The 8,006-nt window shown below is 39.8% G+C and overlaps 1 long non-coding RNA gene across 1 annotated transcript; it reads left to right on the top strand.

Annotated features, from left to right (window-relative positions):
• The first annotated feature begins 1,134 nt into the window (after positions 1–1,134).
• On the top strand, positions 1,135–7,796 carry LOC111819182 (uncharacterized). Its single transcript, XR_002822934.1, has 3 exons — positions 1,135–1,307; positions 7,014–7,324; positions 7,738–7,796. It is a non-coding gene; the product is annotated as an uncharacterized LOC111819182 (long non-coding RNA).
• Positions 7,797–8,006: the final 210 nt, after the last annotated feature.

The raw sequence follows: 8,006 nt of genomic DNA, 5'->3' as shown, positions 1-8,006 counted from the left end.
GATCGACGAATCCCAAGTTCAGCAGATAAGCTGACAGCTCAAGTCCCAAGAACCGGAAGTCAGATGAACAGGAGGCAGCTGCAGGATCCAGAGCAAGCAAAAGGCCAGAATGTCTGCTTATATTCAGATGCAGGCCACACCCCCAAGGAAACTCCCTTTCCACTGATTGGCTACTCACAGCATATTCAATCATGGGAGTGATCACATATAAACACTGAGAATCATGGCCCAGCCAAGTTGACACACAATATTAACCATCACACCATTCCTCCCCTATTCTCCTGTCTTCACGGGTAGTTATGTATAGATATGTGATTGAGATACAAGTCAGGTCCTGTCTGCCCTTTTTCCCTCCAAAAATTAATACAAAGAGAATTCATCCTGAACACAATACATGGTGAAGAGGGAAGGTGGGGGGTGCGGGTGGGAGTAAAAGCCTGTGTTTTTGCCTCTACTTGTTGCAACGCGGACTGTTTAGTGGGGAGAAGATGGCGAGAACCCCAGAAAGAAAAAAATAGCTTTACACAAAAGTTAAAAGCTTCCCCTAACAAACTGAAATAGATGCTGTTCCATTTTTCCCCATCCTTCCTAGCGTTTTGGACAAAGATTCAGAGAAGTAATTTGTGTTAACCCTGGGAAAGGGTCCTTCTCCACCGAGAACACTTCCTCCTGAACCTTGCAACTAGTTCAACCAGGGCACACTCTCTTCTGATCCCCAGGCTGTTCTGATAGCTCCTGACCTCTTTCAAGCAGGACGGGGAAACGAGGGTGAGGAGTAGGTTCTGGGATACAGGGGACTCCTGCAAGGACTAGGGAGCGCTTGGCGGTGGGAGCTGATGGTACTCTTTTGGCTCTCTTGCAGAAAATGCTTCGCCTTCACTTTTGTTTCCTGTTCTCGAGCTCGTTAAGACTATTCCGCCTGAAGAATAAAGTTTCTTTTTCCCAGCAGTCAGTCAGGAAATGATTTATTTCTCTTTCCCCTAAGTCTCTGTTCTGTATAGCGCCAGGATGTCTTACAGAGTCAGGCACTCAGGAAACTTTCCCCCGCCTTGCCTCTTCCCCCACTCCAATTCAAAAAGGCGAGGGAACTGGCTGTTTTCATAAATTTTGCTCCCCGCCTCCCCCCCCACCCCGCGCCCTCAGTGCAGCACAGCAGCAGAGCTAGTGGTAGCAACTAAAGCCAACAAAGGATTCGACTTCATGAATGAATAGACAAAAAAGAAGACCGATTATGCAGTCTTCCGAATCTTATCCCCAAATGGAGATGTGCTTGTGGAGAAGTCAGCGGAGTTCAAACATGGGGAAGAGTAAGCATGAGAAATCACAAGACTTCCACTATTCTTCTGTGTGTTTATCCTTTCTGTTTCTAAACATATAGATAATATGGAGTACAAACTGTTAGACTCCGTCAACGCTTTTCTTTGAATTGTCATCAGCACTTACTTGTTATGTGAGACGTTCATTCAATCAATACTTACTATAAGCAAACTATATGTGAGAGTAGGTCTTTTATTCAAAATATTTGGTAACTAGTGCAGTAATATTAATCAATGTATAAATAAAAAAATTTTAACTGAATATTCTTTCAATTTTCTAAATTATTATAAAACTTCTTGCCAAGTGATATTAGTTGTAGTATACATCATTTCTCAAATCATTCTAACAATTTCCAAATTATTTGTTGATTTTTAGAACATTTTGGCATGTCTTTTTGATGTAGCTTGTCTTTAGCTACGTGATGTACCTGTGTGAGCCATGGTTTGACAAGGGAGCTACATAAAAAACTTCCAGTGGCTTCCCCATTAAATTGTCTTTTGGATAACATCATGTAACATCAACTGTGTTGTTCCTGGTGCTAAATTCATTTCTCGTTACAGCAGTTACATAAAAGATTTTTAGCCCTTGTAATAGTGTCTGAGATTCTTATATACTTGATGTCTCTGTTGTCCACTAAGTCACAAAACTCATTTATTACTATAATGCCATGTTTAATTAGTGGCCTCAGTTTCTACAGAGTTTATAAACATCGTTCAGGATTGATTAAATTTTAAAAAACTTAAAAGTTCTTTATGTTTTTCACTTTTGTCATCGCTACAATTGCAATCATAAATTATTAGATACTTTAGCTGTTTTTTTTTCTCATGGAATTGATATTTTTCTTTCAAAGGTATATTTTTTAAAAATAATATTGTCTTTTTTCTTCTTTGTTTACTTTTATATGCTGATTCTTATTTTTGTCAAATTAATCCAGCTTCTTTAATAATTAAACATTTCTCTGTGGTAAGGCTAAAGATAGTATTGACGTCTCTGTTTAGAACATATTAAACCAAATCTCTGAAAAAAGGCTATTTTCCAACATTTAACTATTCCCATTTCACAGTTTCTATTAGAGTGACTATAAAATGTTTGATACAATTTCCTAAATGCTTTTGCTGGCCTAGCACCACAGGGTGCACAAATATCCTTCCTAGTTTCATGATTTCAATTCCAACCTCTTAGATATATTATTTAATTTTCCCAGATGTTTATTTAATATATGGTACTGAATTTAAAGTTTATTGGAGCAAATACATAAAGCTGTTTATTTGACTTAAATATTTTATTGCATCACCCTGAAGTCATTGAAAACAGTGACTTAGTACTGAATTAAAACATCTGGAAATTTTTCTAAAATTTTAGCTAAGACCTTGGGCTTTTTCTGTGGCACATATAACAATTTCACATTGAAACTATTTTTCTTGAGCATTGATGACTAAGTTTGACATATTATTTGAGGTTCTTGAGTCAACAAAAACTATGAAATGGTCTTATAAGTTTTAGATTTAGTATTTTAGTAACTGATTAAAACACATTTTCAGGAAATAGCTGAAGCTTCATTGATAATGATTTGTTGCCTTGATTTATAATTTTTCCACAAAGTTGTCTCCTTATGGTAGATATATATTTTGCAACCAAGAGAACCATTAATTGAGATTGCAATATATGCACTATCTATATTCTTTTTAAAAGCCTCTATTTAATATGTGAAATGCTCTATTTAATTACACAATAGATAGTATTAAAATTCTGATGGCAGTTTTTCAATGTTTTGTTGGCTTTATCAACACGGATATAAATTATTTCAGTAGTTCCAATTATTTCAGGTACTTTATTGTGCAAAGCTAGTAGTTCATGACATTCTTCAAATTTTTATCCTTGATTATTGCTAACTTTTTGCACTGAATTTTGAGTGCTGACAAAATGTGCTTAGCACTTTCAACCTTTCATGATACAGCTTTTGAGAATCATTTACATGCAATATTTACACTGCTAGCAATAATAAGCCACCTGCAAGTTTTGTCGAAATTATTGGGGCATTTTTAAATTTTAGAAATGCAAATTATTGTCACTTTTGGACTGATTCTTCCTACTTGTTATAATTTTTGCACAAAATCAGAAGATGTTCCAGGATGCAATTTACTATTAATATTATTGCTTCTGTGTTCCCTCTCAGATTCAGAAGATTCATGTTTATAATATTTAAAAACAATGTTAAAAATGTATACAAACTTCACTATTGCTCCATTCTTGCTGTTTATCTTAATATTATATTTTAAGTTCTTGAATTTATGGATATCAGAACACTGCACAGTTATTATTTATGCATGAATAACAACACACTAACAATAAGAACAAAGGAAAAAACAAACTCTTTAGAAGTTATGCCAATCTGAGGACAATGATAAACTGATGATTTTCCTCAATCTCAGAGTGAAGAATGCACAACCCAGCCACTCCGCTTGTTCTGACATGGCAGAACTGACAGGTAGTGCCCCAAATGTGCCTCGGATGTTGTAATGACAGGAGGTCCATCTATTGATGATCATTGTGATAGCCTAAGACACATAGCTAATGAGTTTGCTAGAATTCATAGTATTCTTTTTTTTTATTAGTATGACTATACTGGTACATACTGGCTGAATACCAGTGTATAAGAGAAACCATAAAGGGATATATGAACATTAGTTAATATACTATGACTTTTTGTAAAAAACTATTTTTGTTATTGTTGAGAATATATACAGCAAAGCATACACCAATTCAGCAGTTTCTGTGTGTACAGTTCAATAACATTGATTACATTCATCCAAAATAGACTATGACTTTGAACATTTAAGAGTTGAGCTGGTTAGGTTTGGGCACGTTTAGAAATTACAGTGATAAGGGTCCTCATGAAGTAGGACTCTTAATTCTAATGTGTGGCTCTTGTGAGTGGTCCATTTTTCCCTTATTCCTTTCAACTGAATGAACAGGAATAAATTGAGTATGAATGAAAAAGAGAAATTGCCTTCATTTTATTTCTAAAGTCAGATGAGGTGGCCTGGATATTAATTGTTAGGCTATAATCTTCAGCTAGCTGTTATCAAGTGCTGCGTGCAAGAATGAAGTTTACCAGATTCTTTCAGTGCCAGTTATTTTACACTAAGAAAAACAGGATGTGGACAGGGTGTGGGTGACTTAGGTTGGTTATCTAGATCAGTGCCCTCCAATAGAAATAGAAACCAAACCAAAAGTGTATTTTAAAATTTTCCAGTAGCCGTATTAAGAACATAAAAAGAATTAGGTGAAAAAATGATTTAAAAAATACATTTTATTTACTCATTATCATCCCAACATCTACTCAATATAAAAAAAAATGATTAATGAGTTATTTTTACATTCTTTTTTTCATGCTAAGCCTTTGAAACCCGGTGTGTATTCTATGTTCAGTTCCTTAATTGCCCTAGTCACGTTTCTCAGTTTCCCCACCTTAGAATAGTAGTACCTACTCTTCGGGTTGTTGTGAAGAATAAATGAGTTGATATCAGTAAACATCTATGCTCATTGCCTTCCAGGTACTATAATGCTTTGTGTGCATTTAATCATCACAGTATCCCTATGAGGTAGGAACAGTTATCACCCCATTCTATAGGTGAACTAGTGAACCATTGACTAAAGAAGGTTATGTAATTTCCCAAGAGCACACAACTAGTAAGAATCTAGGCTGAGAGTGGGACTTGGACAGCTTGTACTGGATTGAATAGTGCCCCTCCCCACAAAAAAAATTCATGTCCACCTGATACCTCAGAATGTGATCTTATTTGGAAATGGGGTCTTTGCAAACTGTCTTAGGCTGGGTTCTCTAGAGACGTAAAACCAGTAAAGCAAAAACCAGTATATATATATGTATAGAGAGAGAGAGAGAAGAGATTTATATCAGGAAATAGAGGTTGTAGAAGCTGGAAAGTCCCAAGTCCATGGGTCAGGCTGGAGGCTTCTGACTCACGTAGCTGCAGGGGCTGACAAACCCAAAATGGGCAGGTAAGCCAGCAGGCCACTGGCTCACAGGCTGTGAAGGCTGATGAATCTCAAGATCAACAGGTAAGCTGCTAGCTCAAGTCTCAAGAACCAGAAGTCAGATGAACAGGAGCCAAATGCAGGATCCAGAGCGAGCAAAAGCCCACAAGATTTGCCAGAAAGTCCACGTATATTGGCTGCAGGCCACACCCCCAAGTAAACTCCCTTTCAACTGATTGGCTGCTCGTAAGAGATCTCATCATGGAGGTGATTACATTATATCAGATCTCATACTGGAGGTGATTACATCATTACATAGCTGCCAAATGGCATCATAACTGCCAAAGCACTGAGAATCATGGCCTAGCCATGTTGACACACAACCTTAACTATCACACAAATGTAATTAACTAAGTTAAGGTGGGCCTTAATCCAATAAGTGGTGTCCTTAAAAGAAGATAAAGCAGAGACATACATAAAGGACGACGGCCAGGTGAAGACAGAGGCAGAGATTGGAGTGATGCATCTACAAGCCAAGGAATGCCAAGAATTGCTGGCAACCACCAGAAGCTAGAATGAAGCAAGGAAGAATTCCTTAGAGCCTTTGGAGGGAGCACGGCCCTGCCCACACCTTGATTTCAAGCTTGTAGCCTACAAAACTGTGAGAGAATAAATTTCTGTTAAGTCACTCAGTTTGTAGTACTTTGTTATGGCAGCCCTAGGAAACTCATACACAGCCTGATTCCAAAGCTGGAGATTTTATCCACTCTTACTATAAGGTCATAACAGTGGGTGTGAGGAACCAATGAAGATTGATTAATGTATATATTGTTACATACATATGTGTGTTGGTGTATATGAGACTATAGCTACTCGTCTCCACAAGAAATTGCATGTATGTATGTATATATATGTCTGCGTGTTGATCTGTCTCAAAGGTGTGTTGGTGTGGAGGAAAGCTGATTAAGAATATCAGAGCTGCCCTCCTAGACTTCTTGCACTCAGGATGGGTCCCAGAAGTCAGTGGTTGGCAAAGGCTGGGAAGAATCTGTCCCTCAAGCTGCAGACGGGGTCATGAAATAACCAAAAAGGTAGTGTTCAGGGGTGAAACTGGAATTGTGAGGCAAAGAGGAGAGGCTGGGCTGAGAAAGGAAAACCAGGTGCAAGGTTGTCATCTAAGGCAGGTCCCTGTGGAATCACTTCCTGTTGTTCACTAGGGCGCAGGATGAAAGCCATAACGTTGCATGGTGTGGGTGAAGAAGCAGGCTTTACTGGAAAACGTTCAATTCATTGTCAGCAAGTAAAGACAAAGCATGAGTTCCCAGTCCTATTACCCCATAGAGGAGCAAACTGGACACCCTACTGGACATGCAGGGTGGCAGTATGTGCCGGTGGTGGGATACTGCCACAGTATTGCTCTCCCTTATGTGGCAAGTGTGAGGGCAGCCTTCTCAATGGAGCAGCACACAAACTCTTAGGCGCCAAGCATTCTGGGTTTGGATGTTAGCTATTTACAGGATGCAGTGAGCAGATTTCTAAGGTGGCCCCAGTGACCCCACCTCCTTGTATTCACACCTTGGAAATCCAGTGTGAGCGGGATCTAGTGACCTGCTTCTAACCAACAGAATATGGCAAGGGTGAAGTGATAACACTTCTGTAAGTAGGCTATAAAAGCTAAACTTTCATCTTGATTGCAGGTTTTCTACTGGCTTGGATGAAGCAAGAGGCCATGCTGGAGAGGTAAAAAACGGAGTGGTCTCCATCTAACAGCCAGTGGGGAACTGAGGCCCTCAATCCAACAATCTTCAAGGAACTAAATCCTGCCAGCAACTATGTTAATGAGCTTGGAAGCAGATTCTTGCCTACTCATCAAGCCATCAGATGAGGCTCCAACCCTGGCCAACACTTTGATTGCAGCCTTGTGAGAAACCCTAAAGCAAAGGACCCAAGCGCTGAGGAGTTACTGTGCCCTAATTTTCTATCCTAGAGGGTTTGTTACATTTCCTGGGTAAGCTGCAAACAACTTGGTTTGATTACTTTTCACAGGGCTCTGGGCTGCAACCTGGGGTCCTGGTGGCACAGTGGTTAAGAGCTTGGCTGCTAACCAAAAGATTGGCAGTTCAAATCCACCAGCTGCTGGTTGGAAGTCCTATGGGGCAGTTCTACTCTGTCCTATAGGGTCGCTATGAGTAGCAATTGACTCCAGAGCAATGAGTTTGGCTTTTTTTGGTTTGGGCTGCAGCCTGTCCTGTGATTGGTATGCACCTTACAGGGATTGGTCTATAGACCATGCAAATGAAGTGACTATAGCCTACTATGCAAATAAGTGTCTGTGACCTACTGAGAGGGGATTGGTCAGTTTGTGGCCCTAAGGGGAGGGCCATGCCTTAAAACTGACAAGGAATTTGTTTGTGTATGCAGCCAACCCCACAAAGATTTTTCAGACAGGAAGCAGGAAGAAGCAGAAAGGAGCAAAGGCAAGAGAGATGAGAGAAGAAGCAGAGAGAGAAGCAGCAAGGCACCTCCTGAAAGAGCTGTAACACTGGTCAAAGGCTGTAATACTGAAGACAGCAAGAGGCCCAGAAGGGGCCCGATGGCAGAGCTGGTGGCGACAGATGGCAGGGCTGAGAAGAGCCTGTCCTGAGGTGGCTGAGAGGAGGCCTGCATGGCCGAGAGGGGGCGTGCACAGC

This window comes from Trichechus manatus, unplaced genomic scaffold, assembly GCF_000243295.1.
Source record: "Trichechus manatus latirostris isolate Lorelei unplaced genomic scaffold, TriManLat1.0 scaffold00295, whole genome shotgun sequence".
NCBI classification, from domain to species: Eukaryota; Metazoa; Chordata; class Mammalia; order Sirenia; family Trichechidae; genus Trichechus; species Trichechus manatus.
The sequence above is the reverse complement of the archived record's forward strand: the minus strand, read 5'-3'. Positions and strand labels throughout refer to the sequence as shown.